This window comes from Thermobia domestica, chromosome 11, assembly GCF_964235325.1.
Source record: "Thermobia domestica chromosome 11, izTheDome1.hap1.1, whole genome shotgun sequence".
Taxonomy (NCBI): Eukaryota; Metazoa; Arthropoda; class Insecta; order Zygentoma; family Lepismatidae; genus Thermobia; species Thermobia domestica.
In genome coordinates this window covers 106,965,682-106,979,712 of record NC_137464.1, presented here as the reverse complement: position 1 = coordinate 106,979,712, position 14,031 = coordinate 106,965,682, and the positions used below count along the sequence as shown (strand labels likewise).

Below are 14,031 nucleotides of genomic sequence, written 5' to 3'. Positions count from 1 at the left end.
TTCCTTTCTAATCGAATTTGAGAGAAAAGTAGTTGCCAAAGATTTATTCAAAGAAATGTTCTCAGTCCTGTGATGAAAATATGAACACACTTTTAAGAAAGAAAAAAAACAAATTGAATAATACCTACAGGGTTTGAACACATACACTTATGATTGATAGACTATTCACCCAAACCGCTCCACCAGTTCGTACGTTTTCACTGAGCTTCTTTAGACTTTTGTGTAAAGTAGTTTCCTGCTCCACATTTTTTTTGTTTGTTTATTTCGATACGACTATAAGTTTGTGGTGAATATTTGGGCGTTACAGGTGTTGCAATGCATAAAAATCTTTTTCGTATAAACTACATTCAATTTTACGTCCTAATAACTTATATACAACAGGTTGAATCTGTGAAATGATTGGGGTTGGAGTGATCGTAAATGTTTTCATAGTTAGGAGCCTGGATATGAAAACCCGCTTAACGTGGGGATTTACTTTTGTGAATTTTGGTACATTTATTTATACACATCTATTGAAAATTTGATTTCTATAGTTATTTCAGGATTCTAGTTATTTATATGTTTGTTTATGAATGTATTTAGTACTTGGACTTTTAAGACTATAGATTACGTTTTGACGTTTAGACTTGGGACTTCTTGTTTGTATTTAGGTAGTTTATTTTGGGAATTTTTAGTTTTGGGGATTTTTATTTTGTAGTTAGAATATTATTATTACTTGGGTATAGATAATTAAATTATTAATTTTTGTTTTGACAGATGACTATTGTACTTTTACATTCATAATTAGGAAAAAATATACGTTGCATTTGTTTGTAAATATACTGCTGGATGTGTGTAACGATTTCATTGAAGTTAAAAAGGTGAGGAAATCGGCAGTCAATTTAAAGTGTAAATAGCACTACTCATGTGATAGTGGATAGAATTGGAACTCGTGCGCTAGGCTGTGATTTGTCCGTAGCCGTCCGTATGTTCATAATTACGACTACGATAGAGAAGTGGACAGTCAAATTCTCAAGGTTCAGTATCTGACCCTGGGTCTTCATTTTAGTTTTCTACAAGTTATACATAGCCAGAAGTGAAAACATGGAAATGTATACAAATTCATGAGTATTATTTATCAAATATCGACGAAATGTTTTCTGTAACAATTTCATTCCGAAACTGGAAGAGAAACGTGAAAGCCAAGAATCTGTATGTTATTACGGGAAGTTAAGTTTTGTATGAAATTTTGTGATAACAACGCTCAAGTTATTGCTATATGGATAGTAGAGTTATATAGCAATTTCTTCCAATATCTCAAGATTTATTCTATATTCTGTGATTGATCCAAAAATATGTTGAAGTTTATTAGTGGCAAATGCTATTCTGCTTTTCATGAATTTTGTGAATACGGCTATAGTGTATGTATTAGTCAAATTCTTGTGAGTATTGAGTATAAATGAATTGTGTTTAAAGTTGTTTCGAAGGTTCCTTATTAGCTTGTTTTGGAACAAAACCATATATTTATTGTATAAAGTGTAATATTCGCTATGAAAGATGTTGTATTGATATGCGAAAAATATTGGTAAATGTTAACTTTCCTAATTGAATACTCTTTTATCTCAAAGTTATCCTATTAAGTTGATTGAAGATTATTGAAGATTATCAAATAAAATAACTTTAATAGAATATTGAATATATTTGTGCTGATAATCAATGAATACACAATTATTAATTTTTTATATTTGTTGTAGGATCTATTTTGGAGTGATCAAATTGTTTATAAAATTATTTAAGTCAAATTTTATGTCCTGTTTCCTTAATGAAATTTACATATTATATCCGACGAACTTTATGTATTATTTCATTGCATAATTCAAATAGCCTATTGAGCGATTTACTCAGTTGATAGTATTAATGCTTCTGTTTCAGCTTATTTATTACACACACACACACACACACACACACACATATATATATATATATATATATATATATATATATATATATATATATATATATATATATATATATATATATATATATATTTCTTTAGTTATTTAAAACCAATTGTTTATGTACTTTACCAGTACTTGTCCCATAGCGTTAGTTTTTGTGGAAATATTTTATCTTCCACTCAGGCTACGTTACAAATCACAAATTCAGTTTTCCACAAAAACAGTATTGTTTTATTTTAATAATCACGAAAGATGGAAAGATTGGTCATTCATTCTACGTGCACAATTGTGTGGGTCAGGGCTGAATGGGCTATGACTTTTCCTATAGGTGCCGTGAGAATGCTTTCTTCAGGGAAGGTTTTTAAACTAGCTATTTTCATCTTGTCCATCACAAATAGGGATTTGTTTATATAAATTACTAAAGCTGTCTGAAGCAATGTCTACACTTACTTTATCTAAATTAGTATTAAAAGACATAAATGAATCCTCTACACGTGAATCACCAGACACCAGTCCCGATAAACGCCCCCCTGAGACCCCCTGGTTCGAATTTTGAGAAAAACGTTTAACTCTGATCTGGAGCGTGAACCAAGGTATTTGTGACTAAAATTTGGTAACTCTCGGTCTATTTGTCTGGTTCCCAAGCCGGTTCCGGTAAAAGCCCCCTGAGACCCCCTGGTTCGAAATTTAAAAGAACGACTTCGTCTTGATCTGGGGCCTGGGCTAGGTACCACTGACCAAAATTTGGTAACTCTCGGTCCACTCGTCTGGTTCCCAGGCCGCACACGGACAGACAGACAGACAAACACACAAACAAACTCTTTATTTTATTTATATTAGATAAAGAATTAATATACTGAATATCAGCTCTCCAACTTGAACAGCTTGTGAGATACTAAATTTTTCGCAAAAATTCGGACCCTCTTAGAATATGTAATATAATGAAATCGATACCGAATTTATGATAACTTCCTAGTTGAGATTGAGGCCTAAGTATATACCAAAAATCATTTCATTTGACTTTGCAATTTGGATATGATGATCATGCACACATAGTTACATTCAATTTTTTATATAATAATTCATATATTACACATGATTGAAACATTTTTCCCAGTAGTTAGCTCCTCTAAGAAATCACAGGCTGCGTCTCAAATAAGTCCTATTGCTATTATTACAGTTGCAAATATCAATATCTAAAATTGCCTGAAGTTCTTTTGTCAATAGAAACAAATGAAAAGAAAAAGGATGCCTTGAAAGAAGACAAATTCACCAGTGTTCAGAAGCTGTCTACAATGCACTGAGCAGAATGAGTCTGTGGGTCGTAATACGTTATTAAGTCAGAGTGGGGGGTTGCAGTGGGTCACGTTCTGTTGACCCGCGGCCCCCCGACCCGCTCCATCTCTGGACTGTACATACGGATAAAACAATCATATATATGTATTTTAACCTTCTTGATTTTACTGAACCTTCACTAATTTAAGATAATTTACAAAAAATGCAGGAAAGCAATTATTAATAACATATATAAAAAATATAGAAATGTATTTTGAAGGAAAAAGTATTGGTGTACTCAAGACTCGAACTCGAGTTGCCTACTCAATAAGCAGACCCCTTACCGACTTATCCACGGCAGAACATGGAATTTGTCGTTTCGAAGCGTTATTTCTAATGGGTGTATTACGTAACACCGCTACCAGATGTCAGTAGTGATGCGATCACCCATTTCGCAGTTACGAAATCACTCTTTTAACCCCCATTAATCCGATTTTTATATACCTACAATTCTCTCTCTCTCTCTCTCTCTCTCTCTCTCTCTCTCTCTCTCTCTCTCTCTCTCTCTGTATATATATATATATATATTGACAACAGTAAGTAAGAGTATAGATTAAGTTATTCTTGATTTTAATCTACAGAACAAATGCTTTTAATGAAAACATGGGGCCTGTTGCCGTAGATAGCTAAAGGCGTAAATAAAATTCAAACTTCAAGTGTAAGTGGGGTAACTCCCGACAATGGCTGATTTAAGACGTTTGATAGCGCGGGTAACGGCTGGTTTATAATCACACTTGGTTAGGGATGGGCACGAGCGAGTTCGAGAGAGTTTTTTTTTAAACTTGATTCGACTCGAAACAGACATCTTTTAGCTCGACTCGAAAAATTTCTTACAACTCGACTCGAATTTGGATCGAGTTTCGAGTCGAGTTGAGCCAAGTCGAGCCAAATCTTGTGTGTAGTTTCAAGTTCGTTTTTCACTTATTCTGCATAAACAATATAATTATTATCAATGTTGCTACTTCCAGTACAACTTATTATTATTATTATTATTATTATTATTATTATTATTATTATTATTATTATTATTATTATTATTATTATTATTATTATTATTATTATTATTATTATTAAATTCTGTAATTAAGCTTGAAAGATAGGCGGTTTGCGTCTGAATACTAAAAACTAGTTGACTGCCGATTTCGGTAGTCGTGAAATCTAGGAAACAAGGACATCGTTCACGAGGTTCTAGGTTTGAGTTCCAGAAGAGCAAGTGTTCGTGCTTGGGCCAAAATTTGTTAAAAGTTATAGCGTGCCAGGCAAATATGTTTAAAACTGTTCTGCCTGGGTCTACGGTTGTCAACGACTTGTGCGGCTTGGCTCACAGCTTATTCAATATCGAACCGAACCGAGAAGTAGGGATGCGCACGAGTCGAGACACAATTTGTAAAATTCGAGTCGAATCGAGACTGCTCGTAAAAATCTTGATTCGACTCGAATGTCTCAAAACTCTTCACATATTTTTAAAATTAGTTTTGAAGAAACTAATTACTCAGAAACAGTTATATATATATATATATATATATATATATATATATATATATATATATATATATATATATATATATATATATATATATATATATATATATATACAGTGAAACCTCTCTAAAGCGGACAGCCGTGGGGAATCAAAAATTGTCCGCTATAGAGAGGTGTCCGCCTTAGAGAGGTTTCAATATCTTCTTACGTAAATTAGTAGAAGGTATTGTGCAATTAGAAAAATATTTTTGCATGCATCATGTATTTACAAATATTACCAAAATGTTACTGTACTTGTATTATCTTGCGCCATTCAATACGCTATGTTCGAGGCACAACATGAAAATAAGATGTTATAGTTCTCTGCACTTTACATTTATCGCTACTTACTACGTTTTCGGTGTATTGCTTTAATTTGTGAGTTAATTGCAGTCCAGTAATGACTTTTGAGACAATATGCGTACCCGTGGGCAAAAAATACCAAACTTGTCTTTTGCTTAGTTATTGATTCCAGCGGACAGTAAAATGACTTATCATCCCAAACGGCGGGCAACTGTCAATCACTTTTGTATCTAAAACAGGTTAGGTGAGAGTAGAATGCAAGCAAAGAACATGAGGATGTTGTTAAACAGACACCTTTCCTCTTGAGCAGACAGTTGAGGGGCCAAATGTTATCACACCCTCATGTGCTTCCTTGCTGACACACTATGAATCACAAAAAATGTATTATTTTTTACTGTATATATCAACTTGTTTCTAGAGAAAGTGTCCGTAATACGGAGGTAAATAATACCTATAAAAGACAGGAAAGACTGTCCGTGTCCGTACTAGAGAGTATCCGCTTTAGAGAGGTTTTCCAATGTGCATTTTCCTATTACAGTGTTTGGGGATTACAAAATATGTCCGTTATGGGAGGTGTCCGCTTTATAGAGGTGTCCGTTAGTAGAGGTTTCACTGTATATATATATATATATATATTATTATACAGGTGCGGATCCAAGGGGAGCTACAGCCCTCTTGACACTCAGGTATACACTGGATAAAATAAGCTTCAATCCTGCTTTACACTGAATAAAGCGGCAAACTGTGATTTAGTCGCTCCCTTGATCATATCCTAGATCCGGGGCTTTAAGGGTTCATAGCTGTAAAACTATGGGATCTATCGTTAGGGATGCGCACGAGACGAGTCGAGACAGAATTTTCCTGACAAATTTCGAGTCGAGACACAGCTCTTGCAATAAAAAAGAATACATTTTTCGAGTCGAGACAGCACATTTTCGAGACGAGAAAGCCTCAAATCTTCTCTCGTGCGCATCCCTACCTTTCGTAGTCGGGTTAAGACTTCACTTAGAAACTAATATGTGCGCTATCCAAATATACAATGTTTCAGAATCTAAAGTACACATGCGACAATTTTTAGAGAGGAACTTTGGCTATGTGCATATAATTTGAAGTATTCACCAAATACCTGTATAAAAATTGTTGCAGAGGTATGGCAGAATTCTGAAACATGGATATTTGGATAGCTCACGTACTAGTTCCTAAATAAGGTCTTGACCCTACTACGGTAGGTCGCCTAGTTTTGGAGCTATGGACCTTTAAAGTTCATTTCTTCATATTTTTGGCAGCCTATAACTCCGAAATTAAGCATTTGTGCGCCCAGGTTTGTTATTACCTTTTGTCTTATCTTGGTGTCAGGAACAGTATTTCTTCCAGATATGTTTTTGGGTCACTGCCCCCCTCCCGGAGGTCTGAGAGTGCCCCCCGGAGGAGACCAAAATATTACGTCTATAATACAATAATAAATAGAATAGTACCAGCAGTGCCCCTTCCCCCACCCTGAACATTTTTTTCTGAAAGAACAACTGGTCAGGAATCTCCTTGCATTTCTTAAATGGAGTATCGCATCGCAGTTTGCAGTGCAAATGGGAATGCAATGCAGTGGAAACATGGAAATGCAACATTGCATTTACATGTTTGCACTGCAAATTGAAAAATGTATTGCAAATTGCTATACATCTTTGTGTCTTAAATTACTACGTAAGCTAAAATAAGGAGCAAATTAAAAATATATTACTATTATTTCAAGAAACTTCCCCCGACTTGAAGGGTCGGTTATTGCAAGAAAAAGTGCCTCGACTTTGGATTACAATAGTTTTCCACTTTTGTCTTTCCTTCTCTTTGTCAGTTTATTGTTACTGGGTCATTCTTCAGATCTTCTCAGGTTTTGGGTGATTATCCTTGTTTCTGAGCGTGTAATAATAATAATAAAAAAAATGTTCCTTGAAGAAAAGGCGCATTGGCATCAGATTGGACCTAGCCGCTATATGGTATATATAGCATGATTGTGGCTTGGTTAGTAAAACGCAGAACTGCGTACAGTAGATCAGTAAAACAGTAACGGTATTCTTCAATGCCAAAAAGACAGTATAGGAAATTACACTCATCTTTGTCTCTCTTTTCTTTTTGCTTTTCATTTTAAGTACTGATATACCTGATACCCATTTACGTTCCTTGTTAAAAACAACATATGTTTTAGCAAGATTTCTTCTTGGGAGACGCCGCGAACCTCAAAAAACATCCCGAATAAATGGACTCTGTCTTTCTGTGTGTTTGAACCAATGAGTTGTTTTTCCTAAACCTAATTGTTGAATTTGCCGCTGTGGTAAAATTATTTCGCTCAATTTGACAAATAATATAATAAAATATAATACTTATCCAGCAATGAGCGTGGATTGCAAGGAAAAGCAGTGAACCCTAAAGTACCCCTGTAGCAGGGGCGGATCCAGAACGGACTTCTGGGAGTGGAGGTGGATTGTAATACTACTACTAAGCTTTTTTTAAGAGCTCCAAATTTTGGGATGGGTTTTATTTACATATAAAATAAGAAAGCTTCCTCTTCCGTGGGAGGGGGGCGATTGCCCCGATCGCTCCCTGGATCCGTGTCTGCCCTATAGCTTCTCCCCGAAATTAAATACATTGATCTATTCTATCCAATTCGAAGTCATTTTCGCTTCCATGTTATTGGTGACGGAGCTCTTGTTCTTTGTATCTCTGTACTCAAGAAAATAATAATAATAATAATAATAATAATAATAATAATAATAATAATAATAATAATAATAATAATAATAATAATAAAGCATCTGAATAATAAAGATATTTTTCACCCTTCTTTAAACTTTCTGTGTATTTCTCTGAATCTGGATATGTTGTTTTATAGTGTATAATGCAAAAAGGCTTTAAACAGCAATCTGGCAAAAAGTATTTGTGTAAAAGACACAAACGTCTTATCAAGATGTTCTACAAACAACTAAACAGCTGACCTTGTTTCTGTTTGCCTTTAAACACAATGTTACGATTTACAAGGCACAGACAAAAGTAGAGAGCAACATGATATTCGCCTAAGGGCAACTTCGTCGCTAAACTGAAGACTAGCACTCTGTCAATATATTGCATAGCTATCAATAAGTCAGACTCACAGGTTCTTTCCAAACGTTTTGTATAACAGGTTAAACAAACTACGTTGTTGTAGGTAAGGGATGAGACTCTGAAAGGCCGATGTGTTGGAGGTCAGAGCCGTAGCTAGAAATTTCGTTGCCCGGGGCAAAGTAGAATTCGGCGTCCCCCGACACTCACCTTACCAAGATTTGACTTTACTTTATGTGCTTTTATTTTTAACATATAAGAGAAACACCTTTTTGTTGTTATGCTACGCTGTTTTTTTTTTTTTTTTTTTTTTTTACCAAGCCGCTTAGACAGCCAAAAGCGATCGTTATGTATTCTTTAACAAATAAGAGTCACTCTCAAGAGGCTTATTTTAGACCTGCTGCTAAACTTGCCAAACTATCTTGTATACAAATCCATTTGGAGAATAATTATGAAAAAAGCATGGAGTCGATTCTCCTACGTCAGGACGACCATGTTAGACATGGAGTTGCTGGACGCGAGTGGTAGCGTTGGAAAGGTCCGGGTCCCCTGAGTCGAGTCGAGTTCTCGAGTCAAGCTAAAAGATGTCTGTTTCGAGTCGAATCAAGTTTCAAAAAAAACTCGCTCGAACTCGCTCGTGCCCATCCCTAACCACTGCCCCTGAGTGCAGTAGTAATGTCAAAAGTCTGGCCCAGGCCACGAAGCTCAAGGAATGGGGTCTTGACGTCATGGATTCGGGTCCCTTCTATTCACCTATTAAGGGGATCTTCTACCTCTTCGCTTATGTTTCTAAGTTCCCATTTGAAAACATGTAAATTTTAATATGGTAATTTCTAACAAAGTATTGCAGGTAATGACTTGAAATGTTTAATACAAATACATTAGACCCATATAAATCCAACCACGGTTTCCAATTTATGTTACATGCGTTAGATTAATTGCAATATATTCTTCAGTAAGTTTGGCAACAGAGAATAAAAAGTATGCTGCAGAGGGGAGAGGGCTGACCATCTGTTCTAGCTGCTTTTAATGTGATTCTCACTTCTCAGTGGTTAGAATGGTCTGGACTGGAAGAGCCCAAAACCACTTCTTTCTTCCTTTCACGGTTTGTTTGTTTCTTCCACCCCCTGCAGTCACAAGAAGACAACTTGTTTCGGAAAGCATTTTGAATTAGTAGCAAAAAGCAAAACTGAATGACACCACGGACGGATTAAAGGGAGGGGCGGTCACTCCCTCCGAGAACATTTGAATACTTTGAGTAATCGGAGTAAGAAACTAGAAATTGCGTAATCTAATAAGAAAAGTTTCTTGAAATGTACAGATCAAGACGCATTTCAAGTGTCACAGCATTGTACTCTCCTCCCCTCCCAATTCCCTTCTGAAGAAGTTCTCTTTTGTTCCTCTGTTCCATATTAGCCTTTACACTTACACTTTCACTATCCAGTATTGATTTTGACCATACCATCTGCACAGCAAGGCGAGTAAGGTTTACGAGTCCTTCCTGCCCCCTTTTTCTGCCCCTTTTTTAAAAATTGCTAATTGTAATAAAATTTATCGAAAACAATTCATCCCAACGATAAAGACTTATACACATTCATTATTGCAATCTTAAAATAAACTCGCCGCCTGTCGCGTATGCTAGCGATCTAATATATACGAATAGATGAAAAGTTAGTTTGAAGCCTTATGTATTGTTTTTCTGTAAGTAAGTCCGAATTCATACTTGTTTCTATTGTTGCATCGACAAAAGTGAGAGCCAAATCGATTTAGGCTCGTTGGTCTTTGCGAGGTCCCTAAAGATGCAAGGCCGTGGGCAGTCGCCCACCACTTGAAACGCCTCTGCACTAGAGGACTGCACGTGCTCGGGCCTACAAAGCATGTATCACTTCGGGCCCGGGAGGGGTTCGGGCAGTAGCGTCATTTCAGATTTGGCTTGGGGGGCAAGACCCCTTGATATATGTAAAATTTCGCGTTTTTCACTGACTTACTACTATTCTATTGATAAAATCTATATAAATCTCAAACTCAGGGGGGTAAATGCCCCTCCCTGCCCCCCTAAATGACGCCCCTGGGTTCGGGCTGTGAATTTTTAAATATACAACCATATTTCTTGGACTTTTTCGGGCCTAACTTTGTAAATATAGTGTAAAACAAATTGCACCGTTCTTTCTGAAGGACTTTTAAAACAACTGCAAAATCAAACCTCGAATTGCTGTAAATAAAAATACAATCTTGCATTAATAATTAAGTTTCTGTGATTCGGGCTTATTTCGGGCTCATTTGATTATCACGGAGCTCAGTCCGGGCTCGGGCCTAAATGCTAAGACATATTTCGGACTCGGGTCGGGCCTCACATTGTAAATTCACGGGCCGGGCCCAGGCTGAAAATTCCGACCCGTGCAGATCTCTGCTCTGTACCCGCACACATTCCTTCCTAGTCCAGAAAATCTCCTCCCCTCCGCATCGTCAATAATGGTAAATTTGTTCCTCGTATATTTGCTTATTATTGTAAGAGAAGTGCAAACGAGAACTCTAAACTTTGTTCGTTCTCTGGGGTAATGTGAGTAATGCAAATGAAGAAAGGTATGCGTAATATACAAATGTCAGAAAAACTTGATATCAATTTGAATAGACCTTTTACGTAATGTTTATTTTAAAAATAATAAACTTACGCAAATATATCGAGGCATCTGAAATTTAATGTTAAATAGTGGCGAGTGAACCAGAAGGGGCGTGCACTATTCAGTTAGTCAAAGAACTCATATATATAGCTTGAAAACTACTACTATTTAAACCAATATTGAATTAGACAAATTTGTAAAAAGTAGGTTAACTATAGTTGGAAATAGTGTGTGTATTTTTTTAGGAGGAAACCCAGAAGTACATTCTCGATAAAATAATAATAATAATAATAATAATAATAATAATAATAATAATAATAATAATAATAATAATAATAATAATAATAATAATAATAATAATAATAATCTTCCTTACTTCAATCATAGGTTGAAGCGCAAGAAGGAAATTTTAAAACTTTTCTCTCCCCTGGGAAAGCTGTTTTATAATTTGATAAGGTCTCTTCTTCGTAACTGCATCTATCCTTGGTCGGGCCGCGGTGGCTCAGTGGTAGAGCGTTCACCTCTAATGCATGGCGTCCTTAGTTCGATCTCAGCTTAGTGTGAAGTGAACTTAGTGGTGGACAAACACCGTGTGCGTGGATTTTCTCAGGGTTCTCCCGTTTCCTCCCACTTTCTTCATTCCACCATTTCATTCATTTCTCATAATCACCGTCTCCTTTAGCCTAACCGGCATAACCGTGGGACGTAAAACTCAAAGATTTCATTTCAATTTTTCATTTACCTTCCATGGTTTTCATACTGCGGGCACTGGAGTTTCCGAACTATATCATGGCGGCCATTTTGAAACTGGTGCTCCATATGAAACATCTTTTAGTACAGCGTTACTTAGTTTTCCAAGACCTTTCGAACGAGGTATTACTCGACCCATGTTCCCATTTGACATTTCAGAGTTACCCTCCGTTACCTCCATTTACGGGCGGCGGAGAGGGGTACTTTTGACGGAATTGGTTTTCCCCCTTAGGAATATATAACGTGTACTTCAAACATTTCTTCTATGTTTTATCATTTTTCAGATATTTCCGTGGATTGATTAAAATGGCCCACCCTGTATATATATATATATATATATATATATATATATATATATATATATATATATATAGAGAGAGAGAGAGAGAGAGAGAGAGATATGTTGGTGCACCAGTAAGCTCACAAGAGTACAGATTAATTCATTCTTGATTTTAATCTACAGAACAAATACTTTTTATGAAAGCAAGGGGACTGCTGCACATAGATGGCTAAGTGAGGTAAATAAAATTTAAACTTCAAATGGAACTTGGGTGGCTTACCGACAATGGCTCATTTAACACGTTTGATAACAGCGCGGGTAATAGCAGATTTATAAACATAGTAGATAGAGCCTGTGTAGGTAAATGGGTACCGCGTGAGACTGTCATTCTAAGGGTCTGGGGTTCGAGTCTCGGCCTAAACTGAGTTAATTTTTTTTTCAAGGAATTCAACACTAAATGATGTTCGCGTTTGATACTGAAAGAGATTTATCCTATGAAGGAAGAAAACCCAAGATGGGGGCAGCGGGAAAGACGGAAACTGTTTATCCTTAAGTGTTAAAATTTAATTTATTCCCATATCTTTTGCTCTTTCCTTTCCCTCTTTCCTTCTTTTCTCATTTTGTTTAGCTATCCGTACTTTTTCGGTTTCTGCATGAAGCGTATTATTGTTTTCGTTTTCTTTGCATTAATTCCTATCTCTTTGAACTTAATGTGAATGGAATTTCTGCAGATTTATCTCGTGGTTGTTTCTCTAAATGATGCTCTCAGATAGTAATACTTTTTCCTCCGAGTGGAGGAATATCCTGGCATGTTATGTTTTCGGGCACGTATTTGCTGTCATGTTGGTTGTCCAACTATCAGACATCGAGTGAAACTATTCTGATACTGGAAAAAGCTATCATTTCTTATGTATCCAACCTCCATTTTCTACTGTCGCTGGCTGTACAGCGCCATCTCTTATCCCCCCTGAAACTAATTATTTTATATTTCATTTTTTTTTTTCTTTTCTATTCGAAAAATTTATATACATTAAAAGTTTATATCTTTAGATGCGTACCAAAATCCTTATTGTCAATTTACATATCGTGTAATGCGCTATGGTGCAAATCTAGAACAGCGGTGCATTACATGTTTCCTTCATAATTTCCAATCATGCATCTCTCTCTTTTAAATATAGGGTGGCCCATAATTACGTACCGTATATGATTTCTAAATTTCTGAAATTTGCCTGTTTGTCATTTAGGATAGAAGTTAAAAATAAAATGCATGTCTTGCAAAGACCTTTCAAACGATTTATTACTCAATTCCTTACGATAATTGTGCCCTCCCCACTGGTCTAGTAGCTAGCACTCGCCTTTTCTGTACGGAATTCCGGATTCGATTCCCGGTGGAAAAGCGTTTATTGAATCACGGTAATTCAAACTCCACTTTCAACTGTAAGTTCATGCCTCATATAGCCTCGGTGTAGAAAACGGAAGTAAGACTTCAATAAATAAACAAACAATGTTTTTGTTTAAAAAAATGAGTTGTCTCTTTCCACCTAATTTTCTCTAATTGAATTTGGTTACCTCACAATGTCGATCTACTAACTTAAAATGGAATTTAGGTTTCCACATTTGTAACTTCTGTCTCGTCACTTCTGAGTTAAAAAAAAGATGGACCAGACTTATGGAATAGCCAGTATAAAAGGCTTTTAAAATGATACGGCTTAATTTAAGATAATTCATTTTTAGTGTTCCAGAATCATACGTAGTCCAAATTTAGAAATGCATGCAGTTTAGGAAAGTGAGTAAAGAGATTCAACTTATTTAATACTAACGATAAACTACTATGGAAAATGGCTATCTTATTCTTATCAATCTTCTCTTTCTGTGTCACAAAGAACACTACGAAAGTTTTTTTTTTTCTATTTGTTATTCGCTTTTCATACTACGTAGTAAAGCAAGCATGTTCTTACCTCTATAAAGTTTCCATGTATCATCCATATTTACGATTAAATTCTTAAAATAATACCATTTCACTGTTACAAAAAGCACGTCACCATTCTCACTCTAGCCCCTGATCACAGGGAATGACGTAATCATTTAGTCAAAGGACTACATATAGGAGGACATTTGTTTGTTATCCTCTTGTTTCGGAGTTCGATCCTCTAAGTTTAGTAGAACTAAACTTTGCGAAATGCCACCTGTTGTGTGT

General features: G+C 35.9%; 1 protein-coding gene across 1 annotated transcript in view; it reads right to left on the bottom strand.

Moving 5' to 3' along the window:
• pros (homeobox protein prospero) overlaps nucleotides 1-13,814 on the bottom strand; it is a 266,338-nt gene extending 252,524 nt beyond the window's left edge. The window contains exon 1 of the mRNA XM_081730957.1: nucleotides 13,793-13,814. The gene's annotated coding sequence lies outside the window, so the exon portion shown is untranslated. The remainder of the gene's footprint in view (nucleotides 1-13,792) is intronic.
• Between the last annotated feature and the right edge of the window lie 217 nt (nucleotides 13,815-14,031).